This window comes from Anser cygnoides, chromosome 2 (genome assembly GCF_040182565.1).
Source record: "Anser cygnoides isolate HZ-2024a breed goose chromosome 2, Taihu_goose_T2T_genome, whole genome shotgun sequence".
Taxonomy (NCBI): domain Eukaryota; kingdom Metazoa; phylum Chordata; class Aves; order Anseriformes; family Anatidae; genus Anser; species Anser cygnoides.
The window spans coordinates 124,577,886-124,595,319 of record NC_089874.1 but is presented as its reverse complement, the minus strand read 5'-3'; the positions used below and the strand labels follow the sequence as shown (position 1 = coordinate 124,595,319).

The window sequence follows — 17,434 nt, the reverse complement described above, 5'->3', positions numbered from 1 at the left end:
AGTGGTCTGGAACAGTGGCCAACAATTTAATGTTTTTTGATATAGTGTAAGCATTCAATATAACATATGCATCTAAATATTTTTAATGTGTTTATTTGTATTTTATAACTCTATTTAATGTTAGCATCCCAGAAGTTAAGTAAAGAAAGCAAAATACTAGTCCTTTTATTAATATTGTTTTCTCATTCATCCTTTTATTAATATCGTTTTCTCATTCCTATATTTGAATTTGGGCACATCCTGAAGCCCAATTCTCAATTACATAGTTCTCTGCAGTCACGGAATGTCATCACTTTAATCTTGAAATGGATGATTCAAATTCATCCAGGCTTCTGCATTAAAATTACTTGGGAAAATCATAGCAATATTAAAGTACGATTTTTCCCAGAGAATGAATAATGCCCTCAGGCCAGTGCAGGTAATTCAGGTCTCTAACAGTGAAATTACTTGACACTCTGACTTTGAATTTTAAGCATGAAAGAGCTTCCCTTTACAGTGCTGAAACTGAAATGTGAAAATTTTCCTTTTGCTTTCATGTTTGAAATTTTATTACATTTGTCGATACTTTTGAAGAATTGTTATAAATAACAAGATTTATCTTGGCCATGCTTCACAAAATAATCTGCAGTTTTAATTCCCAAATGATGGAATTTTTAATGTGAAATGCCAGTGTTCACTGTTGGGTTGTGCTAATTATAGACTCTTAAGTACTGAGAAAGAACTGTGACTCTGAGCATTGTGTAGCCCACAGAAAAAATGGCAACTTGGCTCTACACACCTGTTTGAAGGTCTTCCTTCAGTAGAATCTGAAAAGATCTTCCTTTTAGTTTTGGGTGCATCAGTCCAAATAGTAGTATTAAATACTACTAAATAGCCAATTGAAGGCTCACAAGACATTCCTGCTATTGAGTTTGTCTCTGGGGAGCTGGGAATTAGATATATGAAGTCTAAAAGGAAATGGTGTGGCCTTGATCACCTCTCTTCTGCACTTTTCTCCCCAGAAAAGGAAATAAACAATCTTACCTATTTTGTTGTGGTTTTCTCAAACTGTTCTCTCCAGGTGGAAGGTGTTGAAGAACAGTAGCTCCCCACACATACCTCAGACATCCTCAGAATAGATACCTCCCCTCCTTCCTAGGAATGAATAATGGTCTTTTAGCTGGGGCTTCTAACATGGGTTATGAAGACTCAGTAGCAGATGGGGAAGTAATAGTTTGCAGAGTTGGATCTACGTAATGATCCAAGAGGAAGTATTGCTTGCTTTCAAAGAGAAGACTACCTTTTATTTTAAAGGTCTGGTATGTCTTGAATATTACAGTTACAAACATACAGGTGGACTTCTTTTCTGACATGATGCCCCTCTGCCAAGGCTGCTGGAATTCCTGTCTGTAGAGCTTTCAATATTTTCTCCTTCATTTCAAGCCAGTGTAGTGCAAGCACTCGAAGAACCTTGAGAAACATTAGTTTTCTGTGGCCACATCACTCTGTCAAGGAAAGGAGACAAATGTTCCTTTATAAGTAGTGTATACACAGGCATAGAGAGAGGTTGTGTAAAAGGTCTAATTAGTTTTGACTGAATCAGAATGCAGGCTTTATGCATGCCATGCTCATAAATCTATGGAGCATCTGCTTTTCAGCCTTGATTGAAACCTTGACAGAACTGAGCCTTTTGTGGCTTATGATCAAATGGCATATGTTGATCTTTGATGCAATTTGTGGTAGCTTGTTGAATTGAAGGCACAGATGACACGAACATATATCATATTGTGTAATCAGGTAAAGAAATTATTATTTTTTTGACTGTTCCTTTATCGTAAGAGAGAACAGATCTCAAAATAGCCTCCTCCAATTCTGGAGCAAAGTTTGTCTAGGATGAAACAGAGATATTAAGGAGGACACAGTAGGTAGAACTTTGTAGCTCCACTGCTCCTTTTAACCTGGTTGGTTTTAGGATAAGTTTTTGCTGCTTAGTTGACCTCTTTTGGCTCTGTTTTTCCACTAAAAATGCATCTCTATCCTATAGCCTGGGGTTAGTGAACCTCTCGGATCTGTTCTGTGGATTTTTTTTGAAATATATTGTTTACAGAACAACCTTTACATCCATTTTTTTCTGCAATTGCTGAAGTTTTCACATTTCCATAGAAATAAAACTTTTTTTATTATTGTTTATAACCTATTTTGGTCTATCACTAGACTAGTGATAGAGCTAGTCAGGTGACAGGGAATTTGGATGGAAAGCTCAGTGCAGATTTGCTTTCAGATATAGAAGGTAAAAAAACTGAATTTAATTTTAGACTGAAGAACAGTAGAATCACAGAATAATTGTGGTTGGAAGGGGCCTCTGGAGATGTGTTAGTCCAACCACTGGCTCAAAGCAGTGTCAACTACAGTGGGTTGTTCAGGGCAATGCCCAATTGGGTTTTGAATAATTCTAAAGATGAAGACTCCACAACACCTCTGGGCAAGCTGTTTCTTTGTTTGAGTGCCCTTACAGTAAGAAAAGCTTGAATGAGATTTTCTGTATTTCTCTTAATTATTTTTTGTGGTCTGTTGCTGGACTCTTTCCAGTATGTCCATGTTTCTCTTGAAGTGGGGAACCCAGAACTAAATCCAGCACTCCAGACATCTCACCTGTGAGGAGCAGACGTGAAGGATCACCTCCCTTGAACTGCTGGCAATGTACTTCCTAGTGCAGCCCAGGAGGCTGTTGCATGGGTGCATTGTTGGCTCATGTTCAACTTCTTGTCTAGCAGGACCCCTAGATCGTTTTCTGAAAGGAAAGAGAGGAGGGATAGTGTTATGATCCCTCAGTGTTACTAGTTTTTGTGAGAATAATCAGTATTCCCAAACTCTGTTATATTCTGGGGCTTGTCACATTATCTAATGTATCTTTTTCAGTAGTGTATTCTTCATTGAAAACAGCATCATCAACTGGCGCCATCTACCTGTATGCTTGTGCAAAGCATTTGACACTGTCCCACATTATATCCTTGTCTCTAAATTGGAGAAACGTGGATTCTATGGATGGGCCACTCAGTGGATAAGGAATTGGCTGGATGGTTGCACTCAAAGAGTTGTGGTCAATGGCTTAATGTCCAGGTGGAGATCAGTAATGAGCGGTGTTCCTCAGGGGTTGGTATTGGGACCAACACTGGTTAACATCTTTGTTGGTGACATGGACAGTGGGATTGAGTGCACCCTCAGCAAGTTTGCTGATGAAACCAAGCTGGGTGGTGCAGTCGTCACACTGGTGGGAAGGAATGCCATCCAGAGGGATCTGGATGAGGTGGGCCTGTGCAAACCTCATGAGGTTCAACAAGGCCAAGTGCAAGGTCCTGAATCTGGGCTGCAGCAATCCCAAGCACAAATACAGGCTGGGTGGAAAATGGATTGAGAGCAGCTCTCAGGAGAAGGACCTGGGGATGTTGCTTGACAAGAAGCTCAACATTGAGCTGGCAATGTGTGCTTGCGGCCCATAAAGCCAACCATACCGTGGACTGCATCAAAAGAAGGGTGAGGGAGGTGATTCTCCCCCTCTATTCTGCTCTTGTGAGACCCCACCTGGAGTGCCGCATTCAGCTCTGGGACCCCCTGCACAAGGACACGAACTTATTAGAATGAGTCCAGAGGAGGGCCATGAGGATGATCAGAGGGCTGGAGCACATCTTCTCCTATGAAGACAGGCTGAAGGAGTTGGGGTTGTTCAGCCTGGAGAAGAGAAGGCTCTGGGGAGACCTTATAGTGACCTAAAGGGGGCCTACTGGAAAGCTGGGGAGGGACTCTTTGTCACGGAGTGTAGTGATAGGACAAGGAGTAACGTCTTTAAACTATAAGAGGATAGATTTAGATTAGCAGTTAGGAAAAAAATATTATGTGGGTGGTGAGGCACTGGCACAGGTTGCCCAGAGAAGCTGTGGATGCCCCATCCCTGGAGGTGTTCAAAGCCAGGTTGGATGGGGCTTGGAGCAACCTGGTCTAGTGGAAGGTGTCCCTGCCCATGGCAGGGGGTTGGAATTAGATGATCTTTAAGGTCCCTTCCAACCCAAACCATTCTATGCATATCAGCTTGAATCGACAGTGATACTGAATTCAGTGTGGCATGCTTACATGTCCACATTCCTTTACAATCAGGCTGCATAAGCATGATTCCATTCTTATTATAGTTAAATGTCATTGCTCCCATTTACGAAGGGGAGATCAGATAAATGCCTAGTATCGAAGTCATTGAAATCAAGGAGATTCTTTTAATAGAAGGCAGTAAGACCTGGTTCTAAAAAATAACTCACTAACACAATATTGAAATAATATTTTCTCTTGAAAATGATAAGCTTTAATTTATTTTTCACTGAGCATAACCAGTAAGCTAAATAATTTGATCTCCAATGTGCTGTCTTGAAAGTGCACATCTCAGACACAGCTTCTTTTATTTTGTAGGTATGAAGAATAAATATAAAAGAAACTTCTTTTATTTTGTATTTATGAATTGTATTCCAGCTACCTATCTACATTACTCCAGTTCTGAACATTTTTGTGACTGATTCAGAAACTCCTGAAAAAGCATGTTTTTATGTACACAAATGCATGTACACATTCATACATATACATGCATCTTTAGTAGCCCTCAGATTGTCAGTAGCTACAAGCTTATCCAACGTCATGTAAATTATGTTAGCAGCAATGACCTTGGATTAAAGACTATTCTGTGTTTTCCTAGTTCCTGTTTCCTAGTTGTACATTTCAAAAGTAGAGGAAAAAGATATAAATGTTGTCATTAAAACACCAAGTTTGTGCTAGGCCTGAAGAACAGGAAGGGGTAATTTAGGGTGGGAGGAACAGTGGCTGCATGCTTGATACTGCAGAGATTGCATGATATCATGAGGGAATAAAAGAGACTGCATGCCTAATACCACAGAGACTGTCTGCATGATGTTGTGAGGTACGACCAAACAAGCAGAAATTGGCACAGCATTAGGTTCACAGCGTAAGCAGAGGAGGGAGGACTACATGGTGACTGTATCTGGTGTGTTTTGTGAGTGCAAATTGCTCGCTTTTGAAGCTACTGAGCTGAGCTTGTGGCAGCAAAACTATGCTGCCCTTTCTACAGGGAACTGAACAAGGGATCAGCATTGCCAGTGGGAATGAGCTATCGCTAAACAGGTAGTGGTATGTTCCCCTCTTCGTGGCATTGCGCATTTTACTGTAGCAGTAGAATACAGTATATGAAAGGATATTTAGATACAGAGCGAGCTGTGGAGCTGTGCCTTGCCTTTGAGAAACAGGGTTGAGTGGCATGATGCTGTAGTCTGCATTTCTTTGCCTAGGTAGATCTCAGTGAACTTCACATTTGAAAGGAGGTTCACATTACCAATGGCTGTGTCATTGCTCTCAGTTACTAATAGCTTTTGCGGTTCCTAAAGTTCACAAACAAGTTGCTCCGAGGAAGTTCCAACACTGAGGAGTTTTATGGTTTCCTGTTGTGTTGATCCAGATCTGGAGTGAGCTTTCAGCAGCCATGCATCATTATGCTACTATGGCCATTCTTTGCCTTTTCCTGGTATTAAAAACAAAACAAAACAAAAACAAAAAACAGAGGTTATCAACACTAGCTCTTTAGAAATAAAAACAATGATTTCCTAGATCATTGTGATGAAATGTGAATAGTTATGCTGCTTTTCATCAAGTGATTTTTCATCAGTCACTATTTGTCTCCATGAGTTCAAGTTTTGTTCATGAAAGAGAATTGGTTTAATTGTTAAGTTTCAGTCTTTGAAAGACACACAGCATCATGCTATCAACACAACCAACTATTGTTCTTCCGTTTTTGAGAGCTTATGTATGGTGCCCAGCACACTGCTGCCACTTCAGAGTACTTGAGAGTGTGCTTACGTTTGAGTGACTACAGGATAGAGAGCCAAACACCTTTGGCTTGTGAGCCACACATCATAACTGGAGAGCTACTGGAAGCATACTACCAAAAGCTTTGGAGAGTTTAGGGGATGGAGAGCTTCAGGAATGGCTGAAAGCAACCTTTTCAGGTTGCTTCCCACTACTTTGTTGCAACAGAAGGAAAAGGGGTGTGCATTGACATTGCAGATTAACCCTGTAATGTCAGTCTAACTTGTTTTCCCACTGCCAAGAATTCAAACTAGTGAGCAGCAAAACACTTTTGTTGATTGTATGGCATAACTCTGAAACAGGAGACACAATTTAAGGATTCAGTAGCCACAGGCAACTCAAGAGTCATAGATTGGTCATTACTGTAGTAGAAATTTTTGCTGTATCCAGGCCAGAGGATCAGTACAAGAAGCGATCAAGCCATAAATGAGGAAGAAAATAATTTTGAGTTGTAGGTGTTTCCAGAGTGAGTACCATATTGGAATTGTCCTTGCTTAATCATTTACAAATCTCTTTTTAGAAAAACCAAAGTATTGGAGGAACAGGAAACAGTTGAAATCTCTTAAAAAAAAAAAAATATTGTGCTTCCTTTTGAAAGCTAAACAAAATCAGAGGGTAGCCTAGGAATCAACCCCCTGCTATGTGCTTCAGATAAGATACTTCATATTAACAAAAGCTCCCAAATTTCTTGGTGTGTGCCTCTCTATCAACACCACACGTTCAACACCACATGTTCCCCAATGCACTGCTATCATCAGCCTTTTTATGAAAAAAAATAATCAGAGTACAATTTCCAGCTGCTTAGCATAACTCATGTATGGTTTGTACACTACTGCTTGGAAACTGAAAACTTAGCGAGGAGCACCTGTCATAAAAAAATTTTCTCACAGCGTGTTTATTGGCAATTTCAGCATGAAAGCTAGCTGGAACTCTGCCATGTTTTACTCACTTATGGGGAAAATGCTGCAGATCAACATTGAGGCAAAATGGTCAGAAGCTTAAATCATCTCTAATTGAACTACACCTGATTTTTAAAGTATAGAGACTCTAGATTATTATATGTAATATCTAGTAATGTAACAGCTCTCAAATGCGTCTGACTACAGAAACAGAGAAGAAAGCCCACAAGACGCATTCCTTCTTCTACATGGTTGTACAGCATGTTAGGAAGTGGCAGCGTGCTCTGTTTTGCCTCAGTGAAATCACACAAGGAGTTTTAGCAAGAAAATTATTACTCCATTGGAACCAAGAATCCAGGGATTCACAGATCTTTATTCTTATTGGAAATTATAATTCTAATTCTTTCATATGGACGAAAACACTACAATGAGTAGGCATACAAATTCTTGCTAAGCAGACAGCAATGTTTTGAAAATAAATATCAAATAAAACTGATCAAGTAATTTGGGTTACTGAAAATATTTCTGCAACTGATAATTCTCATTCAAGGAAGATAATACCAGCAGTGATTGTTGTTAGCTGTATTTTATGACTAAGACCAAATTTTGTGACAGAGCAATCCTACAAAGCAGAACTTTCTGTAATTTTAACACCTTTTTATGCAGGTCCAGAACTCAAGAGAAACACAGGTACACTTTAGTTGGCTAGATATTGTTAAATGCCCACACAGCTAAATGTACATTCTATAAACTGTGATCCTTTCATGGAATGAATTACGAAGAGTTGCAAGAAATGAGGATTCATAAGGTAGTAGGACACTTTGAATCCATGCCTCACCATATTTTCAGGTGCTGCTTTTAGGAAGGTGTAGAATGATGGCAGTGTGTAGTCAGTGTTAAAGTGATTTTGCTACTCATGTCCTCTGAAGGTTTTTAACTCTTAACAAACTTTTTAGTTTAACTTGGTGTTGAGGAGGAGGCAAGATGCTTCTAACAAGAAAAAAAAAAATAGAAACATTGAGTGAGACAGTAATGGTAAGGAATATGCTAAGACAAAAGAGGGAGAAAAGCTCTCCAGAAAGGAGATTGACTATTTTTATGTAGCAGAAAAAAGGTTTTGATCTTGTATAGTGGTTAACTATAAGCCTAAGGCGGCTGCAGAGGGGTATCTTGCTTCCTCCCTGTCTGATGGAAAGGCATAGTATTGTGGCCATCCTATTTAATTTCTCAGATATTTACACTTGATGGCACTGATTCTGAAAAAAAGCTTTTCTTTGAAGACTGTTGTCTGACCTGTAAAGGACTCCTCCAGAAGCAGTGGGGCTCTATATGTAGGACTTGACCCAAGCAAAGGAAGTTTAAGAGACAGAAATATAAGCATAAACAAGCAAGTCATCTAGGCAATTTTTTGATTATAATATACATTTGTACAATTTTAGCTCAACCAAAACTCTTCAGAAGAGTAAGAGAAACAAGTACCTTAATATATGCATAAAATATTAGTCTGAATAGTATGTTACTTGGTTTTATATATTGTGGAACAGTGCTATTAATTTAGCATGGTAGAAAAATCAGTCTTAAATGCCAATAATGGGTAAACAGGAATAACACCACCACCAATATATACAATTAGTTTTTTGTCAGACAATACAAAGTATTTCCATACAGCCACAACTGAAATCTTCCAGCTGGCTCATAATTAGGCTCCTTTCCAAAAGTAATCCATTAATACAATAGCTGCCCAAATCCCAGTTCAACTTAATTTCACTGACTTTGATTTTTGGACCAAAAGCATTAAGCTTGAACTAGTAAAAAATGTACGAAGTGTGCATTCAATTAAGGAGTAATTAGATACTCAATCACCCTTACATCACACTAGGGATTCTCCAAGAAAGAAGAGATATACTACTCAGTGCAGTGTATAAAACAGTTTTGTTAATTAGTTTAACATTAATTGAGATTGAGAAAACGTCACTTTGTCAAAGCATTAGTTTGCCTACACGGAACCTTAAGAATACAAAGTTTTTGGTTTCTTCTGAGCTCGTTGAACTTCTGAGCTTACTTTGATTTTTCAGTCTAATACTTTGGTCCGGTATCTTCTGTCCACACAAGAGAAACCTTTCTTTTCAGGAAGGGGTTGGTCCCTGCACCATCGTATCAGGAGCCCACTGGAAAATGTGCCAAGAGTTTTTCCAGAGACTGAGAATAACTTGCTATAGTAGTATACATTTTTTTTCCCCCCATGTTGTACCTTTATACCAAGCCTCAGGAAGAACTGGGAGTCCCCTGTGCCACTGCATGAAGTATGTCTAAAACCAGCTGCTCTGAGAAGGGCTTACAGACTCCCTTAGACAGTAGCCATCAGAAAGTTCTTCAGGTTGACCATCAAATGATCCTGCTGCCAAACTGCATGATTTGGGGGTGTGTTGTGTAACTAGGGAGTGTACAGACATCATTGCACAGTTTGTCCTGTGTGTAGACACCGAATCCTTGACAGTACTGTAGGAGACTGACAGCCTCTACAGTCCCTTTCTCCTTAAGGAAAGGAGTGCGAACTCTAGAGATGTGTTGACTGTTCCTGCAAGCAGTTGTAGCCCCAGGTGATCATTTGCACCCAAGCATTTATAGATTTCATGTGTATACATCCTGAGCCCTAAAATAACCTCAGGAAAAATGAGATTGTTAGTACAACAGAATGAAATGATTTGTCACTCATACCTACCACTTCTGAACGGGGGCTATGTGAGTAGCTGATTTCCTAAGATTAGGCTGTTGTTAGGCTGCAGCACATGAATACGTGTTTGCATGAAACCAAGTATTAATTTATCTCTACTGCTAACAAGTAAGAATATTACTGCTATTAGGAGGGTTAAATCGGGCCTTTGCTTTATCTCTTGAGCCCATCTGACTCCCATGAGGGCTGTGTGCTTAGCACTCTACTTGGTAGGTCCCCATAGATGGTAACAAATTCTGGGTGATAGTATATTTTCCTTTCTACTTTACAGCTGTACTCTCCACATTAGAATCAATTACCTGATTGATTCAGAAAGCCAATTGTAAAGCTTTGTTTCAAGTTTACCGCTGCATTTAACTTTGCATTTTTACTGCCATTTCCTCCCTTGCTATTAAATCTTCCACCACTGGCTTTACCCTGAAAGAGAAGAATCAGGACCATTATGTCCATGAAGTATATACCCTGAAACTACCCCCACCTGCTGTCATGAAACCCCTGCTTTTAGTTTTCCCTGTCTCCCTGGCTGGACATAAACAGTCTTTCAGACCCACTGCAGAGGAATTTCAGTAACATAATTGTTCCATTCTCTTTTCAGAGAGGGGGAAGACAATGCTCCCACAGTGCCCTTGGATGAGAAATGGAAACTTTTGAGGCTGCAGCTTCAGTTGAACCACAAAGCCTGTATTGTTTGTCTTCATCTAATTCAGCCTTGATAGACAGCTGTGACAGTTGGTCTGTCCACACGGTCCAGTGAAATTCTGGGAATGGGGCAGTACATTAAAAGAAGAAAACACATTAAATCTTCCAATTCACACTGTTAACTATTTTAAAATGGTAATTATCATTGCTTATATAGTTTCTTTGCCATAGCATTCAATAGTGGTCTGTGATCCAAACAGAACTAATTTTAAGCTTGGTATGAATGTTAATATATGTAGAAGTGCTCATTATTGTTTTGAATGTTACATTTAATTTTATTTTGTAGCATTTCTTGTGCTGTCAGTAACCATCTTTTCTATAGAGGGGAAGTACATTCTGTAAAGTTAAAAAAACATTGGTTGTTCACAGAGAGCGTTATACAAATTCTGAATTAATTTTTGGGCAGAAATGAACACTTCTCTGCCAAACCTATGCACTTAACATGGTTTATCTGAATAAAGCTGAATGGCATTTGCAATATTAGGAACCTTATTCGAATAAAGAACAAATTTAAAATAAGGAAAATAACCAGTGTAACAAAACAGAACCGTCTGGATTATTTTCTATTTGGTGAGTCATGGAATTTTGCAAAGAAATGTTCAATTCGGGCAGAAAATTATCAGCCTTTGTTCTCCCGTGAGTTATGACAGTTCCATTTGTTTCTGCACATTGCTGAGGATGGTGGTCTGGGGACCTGCTCTGCATGTCCTGAGCTTGCTGCACAGCATGGGGGTTGCCACGCTGGGCCACACATGGCACAGACAGAGCTCTGACAGAGCCCAAGAGGTAAACTCAGCCTAAGCCAGTTAATCAAGCTCGTAGCTTCTGATTCCTGCAGAACAGGTAGCCAACAGACAGAGACAATAAAGTGGTGGAAGGTAGCTTTGATCACCATGGCTATCAGCGTGGTCCATTTTGCTAGCACAATGAGGGCAGGCTTATGGTGAGACCTACGTGAGTGGAAGAATGCCTGAGCGCAGATGGCAAGCTGCAGGCAGGGCACAATGGAGATGAAAACAGAGGATCACAAAGCGGAGTTTACTCCCTCGGAGCAGATTGGTGAGTCATCAATCACAAAGTCAGCACTATGCAGCGGCAAATGCAGTGTCAGTCACAAGGCATGCTTAATCCACCTCTTCAAGCTCGTGACTGTATGTACTACAGAAACATTTGCAACCTTTGGAGAGACACAGCCGCCCTTGATATTGCAATAAATGCATATAAAATATGCAGCAAGCAGCCCATCATGAAGTCGTCTGTTTAAGAAGCTTAGCAGAGTTGTAATTGGCAAATTGCTTCGTGGACCTATGGAAACTCACATTTCTTAGGGTTTTGCTTAAGAATGTTCCTCTACCTCCTGCCCAAATTTAATGAAATATAAGCACATTCTCTAGTCAAGGGGCTCAACATTTCAGTACTGGCCAAAAATAGGCTTTCCATCTGCAATGTCCCAGCACTTCAAAATGTCAAAGTAGCAGCTTCACTCACTGGCTGCTGCTCCTCTTCCTTCAGCAATGACTCCTCAAGCAGCTGCAGCTGTAACCCAACCCCAACAGCAGAGCCTGGCTTCCTCTGGGTCTATATCTTGCCACAGCACAGGGAGGAGTCTGCATAAGGTCTGCTGTACAGAGTGTCTGCTCTGCAATGGCTTGGCTGGATTGTCTGCGGTTTTTGACAGTAGCCCAGTAATTTATTGCAGTTGTCAGGTTTGGCTCTAAAATAAATTAAAATAAATATAAATAAATAAAAATCCTAGGAGGTGGAAGTCAACGTGTTTCTGCGTTGATGACCTCTTGCTATCTCCTTGCACACAGGAATGAAAGAACTGTCCAAAAGTGGAGTGAACCAGATTCTGAACCTGGCAATTCCCAGGTTCCGTGAATAGCTCATTCGGAAGATCTTTTCCCTTTGCACAAAACATATTAATAACTACTGGGTATTAGCTGAGGGGAACTGTAATATTAATACAGCAAATATTGACGTTACAATGAAATCTGAAGTAGTTTATTCTCTGAATAAACACGTTCCTTATCTTGGAGCTGGCTGATATTATTCTGGCTTTGAAATACAGATACATTGCAAAGAAAATGATGTAATGTCTCCACTGAAAAATTGAAGTCCATTGCTTCCCTTTCCTGTGCTCCCTTCCTGTGTTTGCTGTTCTTTCCTGCATTGCCTTGGACAGTGAAGTTTGAGTTGTTTAAATCCTACTGTGCAGAAACTGAGGTTAGAAAATTTGTCTCAACATTTGTGAATTTTTTTTTGAAGGCTTGGCTTTAAAAAAAACACAACACTAGTAAAAATATTTATAACTGTGTTTTGTCTTTAGACCCAGATCTAATTATAACAACAAGTTCACTCCCCAAACACACCCATTCTAATTACAGATTGGTCAACCCACATTCGTGGTGTGCTGGGAAAAGTTAAATTAGTCTTTCTGGTTTCAGTAGGAATCTGCAGGGAGGAATTTGCAGAAAGGGCTCTCTGTGTATTACTCCAGTTACACTGCACCCATGAGAGATTTTATTGAGTGTGGCAAGGCTCTGCTACTCTTCAATTAGAGTTCCACATGCCTGCCTTTGTATTAACGTTTTTAAGAAATCATAAGAATTGATAAAGGTGTTATAAGGGTAGTGTAAGGTTAATAATTTCCTCTTCAAGCCTGTAGCCACGAAAATTCTTCTGAGTTAGATTGCTATCTGCACTGGAAGTATTTTAAAAGATGATTATTTATGTCTATGATGCACCATATAATTTTAAAGACTTATTACAAATGCAAATTAGAGGTTTCCAGGAGGTGTTGAGGCCAGAAGAAATTCACAGGTATCAGTTACACACTTGCTGATCCTGAAATTTATGACATCACACAAGCAGCTATATGCCTCATGAGGCAAAGGCTGGCTCTGCAGCCATCATGTAAATTTTAGGAGAGCACAGGGAATAAGAAGAAACCCAACTTTTGGGAGAAGACAGGTGAGCTGGGGCAGGATGTCTGCTGTGGTTGATCTTCCCACTGCAGGTGATGTGCTCTTGGGGTTTCTCCGTAGTTTTCTGGAGCTCCCAAGGAAAACTCAGAGGCCTAAAGCGCTTCACCTGTGTTCAGACTTGTGTTCAGACTGCTTGGCACTCTGGGCTGTGGTCCTGGGCATGTAAAAATGATCTTGAACTAGCTTTGGGATGTGTTCTTCCTTCATATACCATCACTGTCTGCTGAAATGAGAGGTGGCTGGAGAACCATTCACCACATCTCCTGAGATTGGACCACGCAGAATGTGTTCGGAAGTGTTTATATACACATTTATTTATGAAACCATAACTATCTGTCATCGTAAGCACACATCTCTGTGAGTATTCATATCTCTAGAACACTATACATAGAAATACTGCTTTTAAAACAAGAACAGTTTAAAAGGAAGTTTAAAATTGCTACTTACTTAAAGCTAAGAAATTCCAGTATGAGGACTGTGTGCCTAACATCAATTCACCGCCACTGTATATGATCAGTTGGTGTTTGTATGATTGCATATTTTTCCCTTTGTCCAATACCTAAGTCCTGTTTTCTTCTCTTTTCCCTAATATTCATTATTCAGTCTCAGGTCCTTTGTACTGGATGGTGTTCAAGACTTGGTCTAAAGAAATAATCATTCCTTTTCTCATGGGGCATTCTTTCTTAGAACATTTGTCTGAATGCTTCATATGTATTAATGAACTTATCTTTACACGCACTTTGAAAATGCCTTCTCTCCTGTATCAGCTGAGGGACATTTCTCTGATCACAGAGCTGCTATCCGTGCAGTACCAGGCATAAGAAGCAGAGCAGTCAGCTAGTTTAGAGAGAGACTCTTCATATTGCCCTGTAACACGTGGTCCTTGTCCAAGAGAACGTGTTATGACTTCATCTGCAAAGTTAAACACTTAGCATTGATTCAGTAGTCAGGTTTCCTCTTCAGCCTTTTCCCTGATAAATTCGCTGAGCTGATGACTTCAACTGCGAGGTTTGTTTTTCAGTGCTGGGTCATTTTTTGTGGCCCTTCTGTCCAGTATCTTCACATCCTTCTCACCAGTGTTCTTGCCATGCTGTGTACAGAGGCAATATCAGCTTTTCATTTCTGCTTGTCATCCCCAGAGCCTGACCCCATCTTGATTTAAAGAGACCCTTCTCCTCCCCAAATATCAGGCAAACAACAGAAGATGGGTTCTGAGAATGGGAAATATTAGGTAAACTTGAAAAGAATTTGCCCTATAAAGTACACAATGAGTTATTTAAGCCTTGAACAACAAAGAAAAAAAGAAAGTGTAAAGATAGAAGAGAGCAAAGACAACATAAAGGAATTTCCGTAAGTGTCCTTTCCTCTGTCAGAGATGTGGTTGGAAATATTCCTTCTCTATTTCCATCTCAACTCGACTGTGTTGGGAGTGGCCCATTCTGGGCTGAAAGTGGCCCATTCTGACGAAGTCACAGCCAGCCCCCAAATCAGTGGTTAGAAACCACTTCTAGGAAGCCTCATTCCCTGAGCCTGCTGTTCTGTCCCTCTCACACCAGCGCCAGGGAAACGGCTGCTCCTCCTTGGGCAGCACACAGCAATCCTTATCCCAAACCCTGACTGTTCACCACATTCCCTGTGGTTTTTCTTTTTGTTCCCCCAGGAAGACAAGAAAGACATACACACACTCCATTATTCTGAAAAGTGAAGCACTTGAGAAGGCTGGAGTTTCAAGCACGTAAGCAACTCTTCTACACATTATTTAAGACAATGTTAGTGTCTGAGGTGGAGACGAAAACATCTTGATCTTATATAGACATAAACTCCTTGCATCCCTTAGGCTTTAATATAAGTATACACTACAAACAGTGCTTTCTGAAGTGCCCCCCATGTAAACATCTGACAGTGGTGAGCTTGAAACAGATGAAAGCTATAATAAAGCAGTGAAACATACAACTGCATATGATACACCATGTCAGCAGCATTTTAAATAGCAGGTATAAAGCAATTCTGGGAAATATTTTTGTTTTGTTTTACTTCATGTTGTGAAGATACCTTTTTTTTTTTTTTTGATGCACTACAGGTCAGCTGGAATTGAATATCATTATCTTGAGTCATAATTAGAAAAACACTTGATCTCTTTAGTTGTGTTATCTTATGTGTGACTGAGCAAAAAGAAAAAAAAATGTGAACCAAAGGTAGCAGAACGATTTATTCTTGGCTTAGAAACATGCAGTAATTCACAAAGATAAGGAGATGTTTACTCAAGAGACGAATCAAAAACAAACGCAAAAAACCCTGAGAGCTGTGTGCTCTTGGCAGGGAAGTTGGTAATGATTATCAAGTGCATGATTCTCAGTGTGAATGTATAGGCTGCAATTTAGCAGATGTGCCACAGCATTTTGAACCTTCCTGATTTCTTGGCGTTGTATGTATTGACCACCCCTAGTACAAAATCCTAGAAAAACACAAGGCCAGAGCATGTCAAAATACCTGTGATTAGGGCCATAATGAATGGCAAATGGACTTGGAGATCCAAATAATTTGTTTTCAATAGAACCCATGGTATCTGGCCTTCAGATAATGTGACTGTGCAAAATTTTTACAGGTGTCCAATAAAGATGTTTAATTCCATTATGTTATACAGCCACTAGATGTCTGCATACTATAGAGCTTCAAGCAGGGTTTGGTCTAGCATAAAAGTCAGACGAAAATAATTCAGTATCTTTGGATGTCTCTCATTGTATCAGTCAGGCATTTTTTTTTCCTAACCTATGCCCCTTATTCAAGGAGAGATCTGTAGGCAAAGAGATCCTCTACAAGAAATAATAATAATAATTAAAAAAAAAATATATATATATATAAAGTGAGGCTGAGTTCTATTAAAAACAGAAAGAAAACTGTAGATTAAACCATTTGTTGAGATCATATCTACTAAGATAAAATTCAAAAATAAACTCTGGAAATCAAATAAAAATTACCATACCTGAGTTGGCACAAATTCCAGTTAAGCAGGTTGCTTGGCTTCAGGAGCAGCAGCAACCTGTAGCAGAGACAGCGTAAGTCTGGCTACGGCAGTGATGTGAGGGTGGGTGTCACCTCAGTGTTAACACGAGGGTCCCTGGTGGAAAGCATGACACCCAGCATGGGAAGGGGGCAAGCTCACCACCCCCTTGGCAGAATCCCCAGTGGCTTTGTTAATACTAAAAATAAGGCAACCATTTATTACTTCAAAGTGACCTACATATCTTTTGGGGAGTCCCTCTCCTGAACATCAGGAAACCCCAGCCTACGTGGGCTGCAGCTCCGGCCCGGGGCCTGCTCCTGCGGGGGCTCTCCATGGGCCGCAGCCTCCTCCAGGCCACATCCACCTGCTCCACCGGGGGCTCCTCCACGGGCTGCAGCGTGGAGATCTGCTCCGTGTGGGACCCATGGGCTGCAGGGGGACAGCCTGCTCCACCAGGGGCCTCTCCACAGGCCGCAGGGGAACTGCTGCTGCCTGCCTGGAGCACCTCCTGCCCTCCTGCTGCACTGACCTGGGGGGCTGCTCACAGAGGCCACCCTTGCAGCTCCCTGCTACCAAAACCTTGCCACATAAACCCAGTACATATAAACACGTTTCTCACAGGATTTCCCCAGGGCACAAGGATCTTCTGCCCCTTCCTAGGTGCTTGCTGTGTTGAGGTTCCAAGATCTGGATGGAAAAAACACCTCTTCACCTTCAGGACCCTTGCCACTGCACAGTGGGAGATTGAGGGATCATTTGCAGTGTCCTATAATGCTTGCATTTGAGCTCTGCCTCCTCCCTCCATGGCCTCTTGATACCTGTTCGTGTAGCTTTTGTGTCCGTGCTCCAAGATGCAACCTCCTTTTGCTTCTCCTTGTCTGATATCTTCCCTTGCTGGTGTAGTTTCTTTTCCAAATGCATTTAGTAATGGGCGGCTGCAGAGCACAGCTGCTTTTTCTTGTGCTACCTGATATTATAATATTTATCATTTCCCAGGAGGCTTTGAGTTCTGTATTGTGTTCAGGCTTTCCTTGTTTCTTTACAGCTCTTGGTTAGTTAATCAAGTAACAGTTCCTAAATCCAGTTTCTCATTAAAAAAATTGAATCTAATATTAAGTATTCATTCTCATTTTAGAGTTGATTACCATAATTGTGGTTAGTGTTCCATCACAATTAACTGTGTTTTTAATCACTAAAAGGCTAACAAGCACTCTAA

The 17,434-nt window shown here is 40.5% G+C and overlaps 1 protein-coding gene across 1 annotated transcript in view; it reads left to right on the top strand.

Moving 5' to 3' along the window:
- The window catches only part of CA8 (carbonic anhydrase 8), a 51,237-nt gene extending 38,974 nt beyond the window's left edge, over window positions 1-12,263 (top strand). The window contains exon 9 of the mRNA XM_048054498.2: window positions 10,124-12,263. The gene's annotated coding sequence lies outside the window, so the exon portion shown is untranslated. The remainder of the gene's footprint in view (window positions 1-10,123) is intronic.
- Window positions 12,264-17,434: the final 5,171 nt, after the last annotated feature.